The sequence below is a fragment of the Hyla sarda genome, chromosome 2, assembly GCF_029499605.1.
Source record: "Hyla sarda isolate aHylSar1 chromosome 2, aHylSar1.hap1, whole genome shotgun sequence".
NCBI classification, from domain to species: Eukaryota; Metazoa; Chordata; class Amphibia; order Anura; family Hylidae; genus Hyla; species Hyla sarda.
In genome coordinates, this window is record NC_079190.1 from 296,115,807 (window position 1) to 296,134,602 (window position 18,796).

An 18,796-nucleotide genomic window follows, 5' to 3' on the forward strand; every position below is an offset into this window, starting at 1 on the left:
ATCTGAGCTCCTCCCTTGCACTCCCTTGCCGGATCTTGTTGCCCTTGTGCCTAGTGAAAGCGTTTTGTGTGTCTAAAGCCTGTGTACCAGAACTTCTGCTATCCACCCTGACTACGAACCTTGCCGCCTGCCCCCGACCTTCTGCTACGTCCGACCTTGCTTCTGTCTACCCCCTTGTACCGCGCCTATCTTCAGCAGTCAGAGAGGTTGAGCCGTTGCTAGTGGATACGACCTGGTCACTACCGCCGCAGCAAGACCATCCCGCTTTGCGGCGGGCTCTGGTGAAAACCAGTAGTGACTTAGAACCGGTCCACTAGCACGGTCCACGCCAATCCCTCTCTGGCACAGAGGATCCACCTCCTGCCAGCCGGCATCGTGACAGTAGATTCGGCCATGGATCCCGCTGAAGTTCCTCTGCCAGTTGTCGCCGACCTCCCTACACTGGTCGCCCAGCAAGCCCGTCAAGAGCACCAGCTGTCGTACTTGACCACCATGACACAGCAACTCCAGTCGCAGCTTCAGCAGCTCCAGTCACAGCAACAGCAATTTCAGTCTCAGCTACAGCAGCAACAACCATCTCCTCCGCCAGCTCCTGCACCTCTTCCGCAGCGAGTGGCCACTCCTAGCCTCCGCCTGTCCTTGCCGGACAAATTTAATGGGGACTCTAAGTGTTGCCGTGGCTTTCTTTCGCAATGTTCCCTGCACTTGGAGATGATGTCGGACCAGTTTCCTACTGAAAGGTCTAAGGTGGCTTTCGTAGTCAGCCTTCTGTCTGGAAAAGCCCTGTCATGGGCCACACCGCTCTGGGACCGCAATGACCCCGTCACTGCCTCTGTACACTCCTTCTTCTCGGAAATTCGAAGTGTCTTTGAGGAACCTGCCCGAGCCTCTTCTGCTGAGACTGCCCTGCTGAACCTGGTCCAGGGTAATTCTTCCGTTGGCGAGTACGCCATACAATTCCGTACTCTTGCTTCAGAACTATCCTGGAATAATGAGGCCCTCTGCGCGACCTTTAAAAAAGGCCTATCCAGCAACATTAAAGATGTTCTGGCCGCACGAGAAACTCCTGCTAACCTGCATGAACTCATTCATCTAGCCACTCGCATTGACATGCGTTTTTCTGAGAGGCATCAAGAGCTCCGCCAGGAAAAAGACTTAGATCTCTGGACACCTCTCCCACAGTCTCCATTGCAATCTGCGCCTAGGCCTCCCGCCGAGGAGGCCATGCAAGTGGATCGGTCTCGCCTGACCCTGGAAGAGAGGAATCGCCGTAAGGAAGAGAATCTTTGTCTGTACTGTGCCAGTACCAAACATTTTTTGGTGGATTGCCCTATCCATCCTCCACGTCTAGGAAACGCACGCTCGCACCCAGCTCTCGTGGGTGTGGCGTCTCTTGATGCTAAGTCGGCTTCTCCACGTCTCACGGTGCCTGTACGGATTTCTACTTCAGCCAGCTTTTCCCTCTCAGCCGTGGCCTGCCTGGACTCTGGTGCCTCTGGGAATTTTATTCGGGAGTCCTTGGTGAATAAATTCCGCATCCCGGTGACCCGTCTTGTCAAGCCACTCCACATTTCCGCGGTCAACGGAGCCAGGTTGGATTGCACCGTGCGTTATCGCACGAAGCCCCTCCTAATGTGCATCGGAAATCATCACGAAAAAATTGAGTTTTTGGTCCTCTCCAATTGCACGTCCGAAATTCTCCTGGGACTACCCTGGCTTCAACACCATTCCCCAACCCTGGATTGGTCCACAGGGGAGATCAAGAGCTGGGGTACCTCTTGCTTCAAGGACTGCCTTAAACCGGTTCCCAGTACTCCCTGCCGTGACCCTGTGGTTCCTCCTGTATCCGGTCTCCCTAAAGTCGTTATGGACTCTGCCTGCCTTAAGAAGTGCCTCTCCCCCCCTCCCAGTCCAGTCAGGCAAGCCTCGGTGCCTCCTCATGGCCCTCGTCCTGGTGTCACACTGCCCCGTGCCAGGCCTCGCCCTCTGCCCTCCCTCCCCATTCCTACTCCTGCTGTTCTGCCTTCCGTTGAGGAATCCCTCCATCCTTTCCCGGTCTCCTCATCCCAGGGGAGGCAGTTACCGGACAAAGAGAAGGGGAGACCTAAGGGGGGGGGGTACTGTTACGCCTAGCGCTCCGGGTCCCCGCTCCTCCCCGGAGCGCGTACGGTGTCTCTCTCTCCGCAGCGCCCCGGTCGGTCCCGCTGACCGGGAGCGCTGCACTGTCATGGCCGTCGGGGATGCGATTCGCACAGCGGGACGCGCCCGCTCGCGAATCGCATCCCAGGTCACTTACCCGTTCCCGTCTCCTGCTGTCATATGCTGGCGCGCGCGGCTCCGCTCTCTAGGGCGCGCGCGCGCCAGCTCCCTGAGACTTAAAGGGCCAGTGCACCAATGATTGGTGCCTGGCCCAATTAGCTTAATTGGCTCCCACCTGCTCCCTGGCTATATCTGAGCTCCTCCCTTGCACTCCCTTGCCGGATCTTGTTGCCCTTGTGCCTAGTGAAAGCGTTTTGTGTGTCTAAAGCCTGTGTACCAGAACTTCTGCTATCCACCCTGACTACAAACCTTGCCGCCTGCCCCCGACCTTCTGCTACGTCCGACCTTGCTTCTGTCTACCCCCTTGTACCGCGCCTATCTTCAGCAGTCAGAGAGGTTGAGCCGTTGCTAGTGGATACGACCTGGTCACTACCGCCGCAGCAAGACCATCCCGCTTTGCGGCGGGCTCTGGTGAAAACCAGTAGTGACTTAGAACCGGTCCACTAGCACGGTCCACGCCAATCCCTCTCTGGCACAGAGGATCCACCTCCTGCCAGCCGGCATCGTGACAAGTAATTTACAAATCTGTTTAACTTTCTGGCACAAGTTGATTTAAAAAAAAAAAAAAAAGTTTTCCACCGGAGTACCCCTTTAAAGGACATTAATGCTCCACTGAGAATTCTGGGAAAATAGAATATGCAAATCAGCTCTCTCATGCCACCGTTTCCAGCAAGCCTTCCCATAAAGTCAGTGTTTCAATCCAACCAGGAATCTAAATAACTACCTGAAAATGCATGCCAACCCAGAAATCTCTCCAAAAGAAGAGAATATCCATCTGTGGAGAGTTGTTACTGGGATGTTGCCCCCTCATCAGTAGAAAGCAGGGTGTGTTTTGGCTTGGCTGGTGAGAGGCCTATATGAGTAGTCTAAAAGGTTAAGGTTTCTCCTTGAGGAAGAGTGTCACAACGGTGTGTGGAGACTTGACGATCATTAATGATCCCCTAGGAATTCTGGGAAGATAGGACATGCAAAACAGCTCTCTTATGCCACTTTTTTTTCAGTGTAATGAGAGAGCTGCTTTGCATATGCTATATTCCCCTTATATGAATATAAATGTCCTAATGTAAAATTTTTGAGGACATTGTCCCAGTCAACTATGTTAAGGACTACTCTAAGCTATCTGAACTTTGCCTTCTTAAAGAACAGTTTTTGAAAGACAAGTTAAAAAGTGTTAATATTATGGTCACTATTTCCTAGGTACCTTCCACCTACAGCTTTATTATTCTGTCAGGTCTTTTCGTTTAAATTAAATATTGTCCAACATTTCATTTATTTTCAAAAATACTTAAAACATTGTTAAATAAAATAACTAGTCATACTCAGTTTACTATTCACCCACTGCAGAGATCACATGTCTTGTGTTTAGAAAGACCAGAAAGCAGTAGCTGGCAGGTGACATGAGAAGCTTTGTAATAGAAGATGGAGGGGATAGGTGAGCAGAGTATGACTTTTTTTTAAAGAGTACCTGTCACCACAAAAACTTTTTATATTTTGTTAATCAATGTATTAGAAACAAATTTCTAATAACATGTGATTAACAAAAATGTATGTTTTAAGAACCGACCACTAGAGGTCTCCCTACATGTCCTCGCTCATAGAGCTCGGACTCATGCCTGCCTGGCATGAATCTGAACTCTCAGTGCAGCTGGGACACTGAAGAGCACAGCACAGCTCCTTGCTTGTCAATCAGACAGGTGGTAGCAAGCGCTGTGCATGCTGAACGCTGCCACAACCCCCCCATGCAGCTCTGCCTGCTACATTGATGGCTTTTGCGCCTGCTGACACCAACCTGCCTGCTACATTGAGATCGCAACGCCAACACCCCCACCCCGTGCCTGCTATGCATTGCGATCGCGATGCAGACACAAGCCCCCCCATGCCTGCTATATTGCGATCATGACGCCGACAGCCCAGATCCCCCCCCCCCCCCCCCCCCGAAGCGACGGGCTGGCTGTCAGGGAAGGGCAGTAGTCTTACCCGACAGGCTTCAGCTGATGTCAGGTACTCTTTAAATTGTACAACCTTCTGAGATGGGGAAAAAATGCCCAACATCCCCTTTAAATCCAAAAGAACCTTCCTTCGGCACCAATTGCCAAACCTATTTCCTTTATGAGATCCACAGGTTTTAGTTTTCCAGTTTACTGCCTCATCTTTTGGCCTCAACGCAAGATTTTCTGTGGTTTATAGAAAAACCCTGTAACAGCATTTTAGAATTATTTTCTCTCTTTGTATTTCTACCCATAGATACTCCACATGTTCATTTCCTTTACATATGTTCCCATAGCGAGGGCTTTAAACAAGACAACATACAGAGGCAGGACTTTACATAAAGCTGTTAAAATAATAGTAATACGCCTTTACATTAACCGTCATATTAACATAGTTCTATATGTGTCCAGAAGATGCAATAAATTCAATAGGGGGAAATTGTAGAGCACCAAAAATGGCATTCAAGTGGTTAAGTAATGTAGCTGACAACATCATGGCTATTACACCAGCTCCATACAACTTGGAAAACATGCCTAGAAATAGGACGAGATAGGAAATTATAGGTTTTACAAAAGAGGAAAGTAAAAGTGAAAGCTCTATAAAAGAAAGAGGAACTATTATGGAGCAAAATGCCAACTCATTTCAAAACAGCCAAATATGAGAGAAATACAGCTTTGCTTGTAATAGCAGTTTACAACAGAACATTGTATTGCAACATAACGGTGGTGCTATAATTTGCTCTAACAACTCCAATTATGCCTTTTATTGATTTGGCAACACATTTAATAGGAATAGCCACACCTCTTGTGTTACAAATCATTAAAGGTGTTGAACGGTGTAATTTTAAAATCGTCCGTCTTCTACAGATGTCAGTGTGACAGCATAATTTCCTGAGATTTTTGCTATGTAAACAGCGTGTTACAGTAATTTCTCTCTTGTCTTGAAATGTTCTCAGAACTGTGTTTCTTTACTGAAACATGATTTGAAATCTTTTTTTTTTTTTTAACTTCACTTTATTCTCCTAATTGATGTTTCTACTTATTCCTTTTTTTTCCAGCTGTGGAAGTAAACACGCTGCTTTTCCCATCTTCTTCTACAACCTTAATTACTACTTAAATCTTCAATATGCACTTAATGTGGAAAGTAAAGCCTTTCACTTTAATTTTCTTCTCATACGATATAGGGGAAATGCAGCTTTAGTAAATGGCTACTAGCTGTGTTAGTAATTTAGTGTCTGTCCGTCTTGTTTATTTCCAAAAAATTTGAAGACCCAAGATGTATTTTTCTTATGATTACTATTACCTGGATGGGTTTATTGTTATTATTATTGTTGTTATTATGATCATTACTACTATTAAAAATAATGATTGTTCACGGTATAGTAGTTGTTATTATTGGCATTATCACCTTGAGGACCAACCAATTTTAGACCCTCAGGACTGAGCAATTTTTTTTAATTTTTTTTATTTTATTGATGCATTCCAAGAACTGTAACTTTGGAGTTTGATAGCTTGTTATTTTACAGGACAATTTGTAATTGTTATGTCGTAATTTTTTTTTAATAAAAAAATAAATGCTTGTGTTGCCATATTGTGATCCAATATTTTTTATTTCTTTTTTGTGAGATGGGTTGTAATTATTTTATTTTTTTGCCATATTATAGGGCACACATGCCTTTTTTTGCAAATTTGTTTACAGGATGAATTGAGATATAGACTTCTGGATCTCAACATAAGACCGTCGGCCAGAACTTGCCCAGTTTTCCATGGGTGTTCTGATTGTTCCACCTTCCAGTGTAGCATCAGAGAGAGTGTTCAGTGCAGCAGGCAGTGTAATCAGCCTTAAGTAAACAAAGTTATCTACCAGCAATGTGGAAAAACTTACATTAGTTAAATTCCATCAGGCATGGATCAGTGAGGAATTTAAAACTCCTGCCCCAGATGCCACTGATTAGATAATATTACCACAACCTATCTGCTGGCTACTACAACTATAACTTGTCCACCCAGCACTGCCTGCAGCTATCACTAGACCCTCCACCACTGCCTGCTATCCGCTGGCTACAGCTATCACTAGTCTCCCCACGACTGCCTACAACTATCACTAGTCCACCAGTGTCGGCTGTCCGCTGGTTACTACAAGTATCACTAGATCCCCCACCACTGTCTGCTGTCTTGTTCACTGGCTGCAACTATCACCAGTCCAGCACTGCCTGCTGTCCACCGGCTACAACTATCACTAGTCCACCACTGTCTGCTGTGTACTGGCTACTACAACTATCACCAGTCTATCCCTGCCTGCTGGCTACTACAACTATCACTAGTACACCCAGCACTGCCTGGCCTGCTGGCTACAACTATCACTAGTTCACCACTAAATAGACATAAAAGAAAGAGAACATCTGCACTCACCGTTAGGTATCGGTAGTAGTGTCCGGGAGTCCGGGGTCACAGGCGCAGCATGTCGCAGGAAGCGCTCAGAGACAATACCGGTATTTCGCACAAGGATGACCGGACGAAGCATATCCTTGTGCGAAATACCAGTATTGTCTCTGAGCGCTTCCTGCGACATGCTGCGCCTGTGACCCCGGACTCCCAGACGCTGCTACCGATACCTAGCGGTGAGTGCAGATGTTCTCTTTCTTTTACGTCTATTACATGATTCTGCTGTGAGTTTTCTGCACCCCGCAGATTGGTCCTACTCTGAAAACCCTGACGTCCCGTAACCGCTGCTAGTCCCATCCAGCCATCACCTGGCAGGTGTGTATGTGCTAACCCCTATACCTACGTGTGCTCTCCTCTCATCTCCATTTTGTAGATATCAACTAGTTCACCACTGCCTGCTGTTCACTGGCTACTACAACTACTCCCAGTCTACCACTGACTCATGGGGGTCTAAAAAGAATGAAGTGAAGATTGCAGACTCAAATTTAAAGGCTCAAAGTATCATATTTTAATTTAGGATAACTACCAGCTTATTTATAACATGTAAAAAGGCCATCCTAATTTAAAAATCATCCTCCAATAGCCAAGTGGGCGGAGCCAATTTCTGTTCCTCAGATGGTGAATCTGAAGCCCTCTGATACTGTCCAGTGTCAGAAAGACTAACATCACAGCAGCCTCATCCAAGGAATAGAGGGATACATGGACACTCTTTCACAGAAAACTACATATAAGCCACCCTCACAGACCAGATCCTAATAGCAGAGGGAATGACTGTCAAAAAGCAGAGAAAGAGAAGAAGGAACCTGATCCTGTCTTCTGGCTTGCGTGGGTGGCTGGTAAGCAGTGCTTTACGTGGCCCAAAAGAGGTGCCGGTACAGTACTTACGGTTCGAGGCAGTTCGCTGAGCATCCTTACAGAAGTTGACGAGCAAAGAAAAAAAAAAAAAGGATTACGCAATGCACAACGGGGGAGATTTATCAAAATCTGTCATCAGGAGGAAAAGTTGCTGAGTTGCCCACAGCAACCAATCAGATCGCTTCTTTCATTTTTCAGAGGCATTGTTAAAAATGGAAGAGGCAATCTGATTGGTTGCTATGGGCAAGTGGGCAACTTTTCCTCTTGACAGGTTTTGATAAATCTCCCCAATATCTATTTATCTGTGGGTATGTAGTTATGTAGTTTACAGTGCTGCTTTATGCAGCAGCTCACAAATGACATCTTCTCTAATCAGTGTCGTTCTGTTCTCTTCTCCATCTGGTCTGGGCCATCATCGCGGTTTCTTCCAGCCTCAATTCTTCACTGTTAAACCTGCAAAACAAACCTATTAGGTTCCGCACTTTATCAGCATCAGTCTTCAGATTCCCCTTTTACAAGTGGAGAAGAATACGGGGGCGTATAGGTGTAAAGGGGTGTAGAAAATTGTAAATGGGTGACAGGTGTGTAGAGGAGTGTACATGGGTGGCAGAGGGGTGTTGAGGAGTGTACATGAGTGACAGGTGTGTGGAGGAGTGTACATGGGTGACAGAGGGGTGTAGAGGAGTGTACATGGGTGACAGGTGTGTAGAGGAGTGTACATAGGTGACAGGTGTGTAGAGGAGTGTACATGGGTGACAGGTGTGTAGAGGAGTGTACATGGGTAGTAGAGGGGATGTAGAGGAGTGTACATGGGTGACAGGTGTGTAGAGGAGTGTACATAGGTGACAGGTGTGTAGAGGAGTGTACATGGGTGGTAGAGGGGGTGTAGAGGAGTGTACATGGGTGACAGGTGTGTAGAGGAGTGTACATGGGTGACAAGTGTGTAGAGGAGTGTACATAGGTCACAACAGAGGGGTGTAGAGGAGTGTACATGGGTGACAGGTGTGTAGAGGAGTGTACATGGGTGGTAGAGGGGGTGTAGAGGAGTGTACATGGGTGACAGGTGTGTAGAGGAGTGTACATGGGTGACAGGTGTGTAGAGGAGTGTACATAGGTCACAGAGGGGTGTAGAGGAGTGTACATGGGTGACAGGTGTGTAGAGGAGTGTACATGGGTGGCAGAGGGGTGTAGAGGGGTGTACATGGGTAACAGAGGGGTGTAGAAGAGTGTACAAGGGTGACAGAGGGGTGTACATGGGTGACAGAGTGGTGTACATGGGTGACAGAGGGGTGTAGAAGAGTGTACATGGATGACAGGGGGCATAGGGGGGTGTAGATGGGTGACAGAGGGGTGTACAAGGGTGACAGAGGAGTGTAGAAGAGTGTACATGGGTGACAGAGGGGTGTAGAAGAGTGTACATGGGTGACAGGGGGCATAGGGGGGTGTACATGGGTGACAGAGTGGTGTACATGGGTGACTGAGGGCATAGGGGGGTATACATGGGTGACAGAGGGCATACGGGGGTGTACATGGGTGACAGAGGGGTGTAGAAGAGTGTACATGGGTGACAGAGGGGTACAGAAGAGTGTACATGGGTGACAGAGGGGTGCAGAAGAGTGTACATGGGTGACAGGGGGCATAGGGGGGTGTACATGGGTGACAGAGGGGTGTAGAAGAGTGTACATGGGTGACAGGGGGCATAGAGGGGTGTACATGGGTGACAGAGGGCATAAGGGGATGTACATGGGTGACAGAGGGCATAGGGCGGTGTACATGGGTGACAGAGGGGTGTAGAGGAGTGTACATGGGTGAAAGAGGGCATAGGGGGGCGTACATGGGTGACAGAGGGGTGTAGAAGAGTGTACATGGGTGACAGAGGGGTGTAGAAGAGTGTACATGGGTGACAGGGGGCATAGGGGGGTGTACATGGGTGACAGAGGGGTGTAGAAGAGTGTACATGGGTGAAAGGGGGCATAGTGGGGGTGTACATGGGTGACAGAGGGGTGTAGATGGTTGACAGAGGGGTGTAGAAGAGTGTAGATGGGTGACAGGAGTGGACAGGAGTGACAAGGTGGAGACTGGGGTGACAAAGGGACAGAGGGGTGAACATGGGTGACAAGGATGTGATCAGAGGGGTGGACAATGGGGGATGAGGGGTGGATAGGGGGATGGCCAAGGTGGACATGGATGACAGGAGGGTGGACAAGCGGTTAAAAGAGGGGTGGACAGGAGTGACGAAGGGGTGAATAGGGGGTGGACATGGGTGACAGGTGTAGACTGGGGGGTGGTCAGAGGGGTGAACATGTGTAACAGGGGAATGGACGGGGGTGACCGAGGGGTGAATAGGGGGGGTGGACATGGGTGACAGGTATAGACTGGGGGGTGGTCAGAGGGGTGGACAGGGGGTGTGACAGGGGAATGGACAGGGGTGACTGACAATGGAAACAAAAGGATGAAGCGGCACTCTAAAGGATTACAATCCCAAATGTGAATTTATTCACCCATCAGTATAGATGTAACGTTTCGTTCCACAATCAGGAACTTTCTCAAGCATGTGAAATCATGTAACAAACACATATTTATATGGTGACCAATCATGACATAATTTCCTTAAGGGGCGTGATCACCCATGTAAACAAAGAATATCACAGTGTTATATCAGATAATCAAAAACATATATTACAAATATAAACATATATCTTCAGTTTACAGTGTATTACAGAAAAGTGTCATCAGTGTTATACAGTTTCTAACCTCCGATCATCTACTGTATGCACCGCTCGCTTACCTCCATCTGCAGTGAGTCACAACTGGAAAAATGCGGCCTGTGTTTGCAAACACAGAGAATGTGCAGAAGCGGAAGTCGCCTCGCATCTGCCCCTATCCGGTGTCACACGGAAACATTTTTTTACTTACAAGTGATCAAGTTTATAGTGCTGGGAACCTATTGTGGCGATCCTCTCTTCTTCTTTTTTCCATATTGTTCCTTTTTTGTTGTTAATAAAGTAATCATTGCCATAGATATATGTTTCAAGTTTATTAATGAGGGAGAAGATAAGAGAACATCTATTCTGCGCAATAGTCCGGTATTGGACAATATATAGGTTTTATCGGGATAGTGGGAATGCTGGTTATGGTTGGTGATATACCTTCCATGAAGACATATACCATGCCCCATTTGGGGTGATGATGTGGGTCATAGAGGATTATGTATCCCCCATGGATGCATGAACTTCCCTTTAAATATAGGGTGATGTACTTCCTGGGCGATGACTATGGATGTGGATCCCCTGAAGAATTAGCAGACGTTCACTTATGTTACTATCTTCTCCTGAAGCTAGGTAATAACTCACCTGCTTGGGTATGGCAATCGTCGCTTTATTAGTATAACTCTATTATCAAAGAATACTTACCTGTAACATTTGCTCGCTAGGTTTACCAGCATGAATTGTTTGTTATTGTTGACATATTGAGGTCACATGACCAGTCACATGGTCGCAGTCGTGAGTGATCACATGACCGCGACCTGGTGATGCACTATGCGGTGCACACAGCGATAGCCGCTCGCGGACGCGAGGCGACTTACGCTTCTGCGCATTCTCTGTGTTTACAAACACAGGCCGCATCTTTCCGGTTGTGACTCACTGCAGATGGAGGTAAGCGAGCGGTGCATACAGTGGATGATCTTAGGTTAGAAACTGTATAACACTGATAACACTTATCTGTAATACACTGTACACTGAAGATATATGTTTATATTTGTATTATATATTTTTGATTATCTGATATAACACTGTGATATTCTTTGTTTACATGGGTGATCACGCTCCTTAAGGAAATTATGTCATGATTGTTCACCATATAAATATGTGTTTGTTACATGATTTCACATGCTTGAGAAAGTTCCTGATTGTGGAACGAAACGTTGCATCTGTACTGATGGGTGAATTAATTCACATTTGGGATTGTAATCCTTTGGAGTGCCGCTTCATCCTTTTGTTTCCATTGATCGTTTGGGATTGTGAGTCAGATCCCTGGAGCTGCGCACCCACCTAGGACTTTAAGCCCTTCACTGTGCCTTACCTCACCTCTTTTTTCAGGGGTGACAGACAGGTGGCCAAGGTGGACATGGATGACAGGAGGGTGGACAAGCGGTTAAAAGAGGGGTGACAGGGGTGACAGAGGGATGAATGGGGGGTGGACATGGGTGACGGGGTAGACTGGGGGGTAGATATGTGTGACAGGGGGTAGACTGGGGGGCGGACTGGGGGGTGAACATGGGTCACAGGGATGGACAGGGGGTGACAGGAGTGGGGGGGTGGACAGGGTTAAGAAGGGGTAACAGAGGGGTGGACATGGATGACAGGAGTGGGGGGTGGAGAGGGTTAAGAAGGGGTAACAGAGGGTAGTGCTGGTCGGTATGGCCTAAAATTAATATCACAGTATTTTTTTTTTATTATCGCGGTATCACGGTATTACCGCCTGTCCCTGTGCCCACTAGCGGTGTCAAATGTGCCCCCCGCGAGCACGATCGCTACCATCACCGCTAGCAGGGTCCCTGTGCCCACTAGCGGTGTCAAATGTACCCCCCGCGAGCGCTACCATCACCGCTAGCGGGGTCCCTGTGCCCACTAGCGGTGTCACAAAAATGCAGAGCGCGGCTCTGTTCCCCGTCCCTGTCAGCTCTCAGGGTACGGGAACAGATTTAAAAGCCTCGCGCGCAGCTAACGTAGTACTGCGCATGCGCAGTACTACGTAAATAGCGTATGGCTGACGCTAGACTCCTAGCGCTGCCTACGTTAGCCCTACGCTATTTGCGTAGTGCTGCGCCTGCACAGTAGTACGTTAGCGGTGCGCGAGGCTTTTAAGTCTGTTCCCGTACCCTGAGAGCTGACAGGGACGGGGAACAGAGCCGCGCTCGGCATTCTTGTGACACCGCTAGTGGGCACAGGGACCCCGCTAGCGGTGATGGTAGAGATCACACTCGCAGGAGGCATTCTTGTGACACTGCTAGTGGGCACATGGATCCCGCTAACGGTGGGGATTGATCATGCTCGCGGGGACACTGGCTGACAGGCGCAGCGGGGGGACACAGTAAATGGATTAGCTTCTGTGGCCCAATTCCGCTCTCGGAATTGGGCCAAAGAAGCACACCGGGACAAGTGAGGGCGCCTTGCTGGGCTCTACAATTCATCCGGAGGGTTAGTGAGGGGCCCGATCGGTATAGCGTTATGGGCAAAAATCCATACCGTGGGAGAAAAAAAAACGGTATGCGGTTCATACCGGTATACCGCCCAGCACTAACAGAGGGGTGGACATGGATGACAGGAGTGGGGGGTGGACAGGGTTAAGAAGGGGTAACAGAGGGGTGGACATGGATGACAGCAGTGGGGGGGGGGTGGATAGGGTTAAGAAGGGGTAACAGAAGGGTGGACATGGATGACAGAAGTGGGGGGTGGACATGGATGACAGAAGTGGGGGGTGGAGAGGGCTAAGAAGGGGTAACAGAAGGGTGGACATGGATGACAGGAGTGGGGGGTGGAGAGGGTTAAGAAGGGGTAACAGAGGGGTGGACATGGATGACAGCAGTGGGGGGTGGACAGGGTTAAGAAGGGGTAACAGAGGGGTGGCCATGGATGACAGGAGTGGGGGTGGACATGGATGACAGGAGTGGGGGGTGGAGAGGGTTAAGAAGGGGTAACAGAGGGGTGGACATGGATGACCGCAGTGGGGGGTGGACAGGGTTAAGAAGGGGTAACAGAGGAGTTGACATGGATGACAGGAGTGGGGGGTGGACAGGGTTAAGAAGGGGTAACAGAGGGGTAGACATGGATGACAGGAGTGGGGGGTGGACAGGGTTAAGAAGGGGTAACAGGGGTGGACATGGATGACAGCAGTGGGGGGTGGACAGGGTTAAGAAGGGGTAACAGAGGGGTGGACATGGATGACAGCAGTGGGGGGTGGACAGGGTTAAAAAGGGGTAACAGAGGGGTGGACATGGATGACAGCAGTGGGGGGTGGACAGGGTTAAGAAGGGGTAACAAAGGGGTGGACATGGATGACAGGAGTGGGGGGTAGACAGCGGAGCATATTCGTTCCTCCTCTGGAATATCAGGACTCCAATACGGGAATTATACAAGTAAAATTTATTTATATGCGGACGACGCATAGCTTTTTTTAAACGATACAGAGGAGTCACTGAGGAACGCAATGGGGGTTTTAACTCGCTATGGAGAATTGGCGGGGGTAGTGATAAACTGGATGAAATCCTTTTTATTGCTAATAGACCGATCTGCAACACAAGTCCATATAGGAGGATATAGATGGACATTTATCAACTGGTTTAGTCAGGTTTTCTTTACTATAAGTGTCGCAAAATAGTCGCATCTGCGACTACGTGTGTTTTCGTGCGACAATTTGCATGAAGAACAAGAAAAGCAAGAAAATTCAAACTTGCTTACGTAGTAAATTTTTCAAAATGGATTTGCTTTAGTCGGGTATTTATCAACTGCGACAGTCGCAAAAAAAAGTCGCAACAAGGTTAAAAATTGACTAAATTTACTCCAGCTCCAACATGTAGCAGAAAAAGCTACTACCAAAGTAAGAAAAGGAAAAATTGCTTACGTGAAAGAAAATTATCAACAGGCTGAAACCAGTTGATAAATAAGTCACACATAAGCAAAAAAAAGTAAAGAAAAGATTACTAAAAAAAAGAATACATAAGCAAACATTGATAAATATCACTCTATATCTTAGTCATATACAATGCGTGAAGCAAATAAAATATTTGGGCATTGAAGTAACAACTAATGTAAAGGATTTTGTGACTTTGAATGTAACTCCAGCATTAAATAATCTCAAATCCAAATGCAAAGCGTGGGGGAAACTCCCGCTAAGCCCTTTAGGCAGAATAAATTTAATAAAAATGATAGTCACCCCGCAAATTTTATATCTATTACAAAACTCCCCTGTCTGGATACCAATGGCTCTTTTTAAGCGAATTGACTCCCAATTGTGGGAACTGGTTTGGAGGGGCAGGAAACCCAAACTGAAACTACTGAATCTACAACGGTTAAAAAATGCGGGAGGCTTAGCATTATCAAACCCATGGGCCTTTTTCCTGGCTGCTCAATGCAAACACTTTGATTATTTAGATCCTGTTGGTAGCTCGGGTCGGATGATATCCAGTATTGTTTCTCTTTCGAATATCTTAATGTCTGTGGAGAATGGGTTTGAAAGGAAAATTAAAGATCTTTACCCCACACTTTATCTAATGGATAAGACTTGGAGCATGGTCAAACGTATCTGCGGGATAGCAGGCATACACCAATACACCCCATTATGGGGTAATAACCAATTTAAGGAGCTGAATAAATTGAAGGGGTTTGATAGCTGGAGGCCGGCGGGAGTAAGCTGGTTAGCAGATTTGTATGAGAACGGAGCTATTAAATATTTTCAACAATGTAAAAGGGACTTTCATCTACCCCAAAAGCTCCATTACCAATATCTTCAACTACGGCACGCACTCCACGCTCAAAATAAACAAACCCCTTTGGATATTAAGACTGACTCTATTCTGGACACAATACTGGGTAAAAATGGATCAAAGGGGGTGACATCCAAAATATACCAGAGACTGACGTCACATATAGTCGAGACGTATAGTGTACCGTCTTTTACCAAGTGGCAACTAATATCAGGTCTAGACCAGCTAGAGTGGAGGTCTGTATTAAGATCAGTAGTTCAACAATCACTAGGAGAAGGCCCCCGTCTATCTCAGCTATACATCCTATACAGATCACATCAGTCACCTTCCTTAATAGCTAAGTACGGCCCCGGGCTAGATTCCAGCTGCCCACGCTGCCACTATTGGGACGCGGATATTGAACATATGTTATGGGGATGCCCAAATATACAGACCTACTGGCATATAATTTTGGAATTTTTAGAGGAAAAGATCAGGGTCAAGGTACCAGCAGATTTACGGACTTGTGTCCTTGGGTATGTTGAAGACCTTGGTATTGATCAAAGTACTCAAGTAACTGTGAGTAGGCTACTTTTTAATGCTAGGCTTCTTATTGCTAAAAACTGGAAAGAGACCAGGCCTCCGACCCTTGGAGAGTATAAAGCTAAAATGGAAAGAGTTATACTTTGGGACAAGGCGATATATAATAAAATTTGGTCGGGTTGGCTGGAAGAGTAGTACTTTGCTACAGTATGTAGGGGAAGAGGAGAAGAAAGGAGAAAATAATTATACTTCTTAATTTTTTCTTTTCTTTTTATTTATTTTTTATATTTTAATTTTTTTTCTTTTTTTTTTCTTTATATTTGTTTTTTTGTGTGTCTTTTCTTGGCCTCGGTAAAGGGGGGGGGGTTGATGGGTGGGTAGGGTAGGAATATATATAAATAGTATGCAGCGGCAATGAATGCCATTCTGACTGCTGTATAACATGTATTTTTATTTAATGAAACTTAAGGATTTAAAAAAAAAAATAAATAAAACAAAAAAAAAAAATATAGGGGTATATAGATATATGGAGTGTACTAGATGGCAGTATGTGCATTGTATACCTATAGGGAGTGTACTAGATGGCAGTATGTGCATTGCTTACCTATAGGGAGTGTACTAGATGGCAGTATGTGCATTGTATACCTATAGGGAGTGTACTAGATGGCAGTATGTGCATTGCATACCTATAGGGAGTGTAGTAGATGGCAGTATGTGCATTGTATACCTATAGGGAGTGTACTAGATGGCAGTATGTGCATTGCATACCTATAGGGAGTGTACTAGATGGCAGTATGTGCATTGTATACCTATAGGGAGTGTACTAGATGGCAGTATGTGCATTGCATACCTATAGGGAGTGTACTAGATGGCATTATGTGCATTGTATACATATAGGGAGTGTACTAGATGGCAGTATGTGTATTGTAAACACATATAGGGATATGTTGACATGGGGGGGATGCACTAGATAGCAGTAAGTACATTGTAGAGTGTACTGGATGGCAGTAGGTGCATTGTATACATACATATAGGGATATGTTGATATAGTGGGTGCACTAGATAGCAGTAAGTGCATTGTGTACCTATATGGGTATATAGACATAGGGAGTGTACTAGATAGCAGTTAGTGCATTGTATACATATAGGGGTATATAGGCATAAGGAAAAACATATTATAGACATAAGGAAGTGCACCAAATAGCAGTTTGTGCATTGTATACATAAAGCGGTATAGACATAGGTGAGTGCATTATATGGATATGATGCATTGTTTTGAAGGCACTGTATAGATTGTATAGAAATGTGTAATGTATAGTTGTGCTATATACAATATATAAGGGCATATGGATTAGCTGATTCTGTGTATATTGTATGCATAGAGGGGTATATAGACATAAGGGAGTGCACTGGATAGCAGTATGTGAATTGTAAGGAATTGTGCATTATATGGATATGACATCTGGCTATTGCTATTAGATATTCTAAGTATCTATACATTGATGGACTGTGTTTTCCTATGTAGATGACATGTCTGAATGAGGGCATACCCCTCGCCTGTGTGGCAGCTCAGGGCTCATTGGGATTCGGAGCAGGTCGTCACTGGCTTTCACTGTGTGTATATATATATATATATATATATATATATATATGTAGATATATAGATACATCTGCTGTAACATACAAGATCTGTGCTGGAGACAATGTATCATATTGTATGTAGTAAGGATGTGCTGTGTGTTTGCATTTCCTATGACTGTTTTTCCTGTCATGTATTGTTTCCTAGCCGGTGTGCCTCCGGCTGTTGTGGGGCTGCAGCTCCCAGCATGCCCGGACGGCCAAAGGCTGTCCGGGCATGCTGGGAGTTGTGGTTTTGCGGCGGATGGAGGCGCACCGGTTGGGAAACACTGCTGTAATGTATAACTGATGCCTGTAGTAAGTGCTTCCAGAGCCTCTACCGCCCACCATGCCACCCTGTCACTGCCTACTTGGCACTGGCACAGTCAGTGAATAGCATTTGTGGGCTATGAGTGGTTCTCCGTCTCCTGACAGGCTTATTTCCTGTGCGGCTGTGATTGGTGGGCGCTCAGGCTTTGCTCACTGAAACGTATTTCAATTTCTTCCATGGGGAATTTTTGTTCTCCTTTTGCAGCGGGAGAAAATAACTGAATGACTTCTCTTTTCCTCCCAAGTCCAGTGTACCAGGCAGAGACCTGCAGCTGTGTCTGGCAGGGAACTGGTTAAATTGATCTGTGTCCCCATTGTAATATCATTAGCCGCCTCTCTTGTCATGTCTCCCAGCCAGGGTATTGCTGCGTGTAGGGAATCTCATTGCAGCTTGATTAGGTTTTTTTTCCTGTTTGCTTTGACTTAGCAGCCTGGAGTGAATTATTATTGTCGGGGTAGACGCGTTAGAAGCCGCCATGATGTTTTGTCATAGACTGTGTAACTTTAAAAATAAACATTAAATAAAATAGTTTGTTCCCGTTAACAAAAAAAAAACAAAAAAAAAAAAAAAAAAGATTGCTCTGTCTGCCCATATAACAAGAACCTCAGCACTGGTTGTGGTATACAAATGGATGATTGAGAGATAGTCGAGTAACAAAGCCAAGAGTCAAAAGTACACAGGATGTATTAACCCCTTAAGGACTCAGCCCATTTTGGCCTTAAGGACTCAGACAATTTAATTTTTACGTTTTCATTTTTTCCTCCTCGCCTTCTAAAAATCATAACTCTTTTATATTTTCATCCACAGACTAGTATGAGAGCTTGTTTTTTGCGCGACCAGTTGTCCTTTGTAATGACATAACTCATTATATCATAAAATGTATGGCGCAACCAAAAAAAACTATTTTTGTGGGGAAATGAAAAAGAAAAACGCAATTTTGCTAATTTTGGAAGGTTTTGTTTTCACGCCGTACAATTTACGGTAAAAATGACGTGTGTTCTTTATTCTGAGGGTCAATACGATTAAAATGATACCCATTATTACATACTTTTATATTATTGTTGTGCTTAAAAAAAATCACAAACTTTTTAACCAAATTAGTACGTTTATAATCCCTTTATTTTGATGACCTCTAACTTTTAAATTTTTCCGTATAAGCAGCGGTGTGAGGGATAATTTTTTGCGCAATGATCTGTACTTTTTTTTGATACCACATTTGCATATAAAAAACTT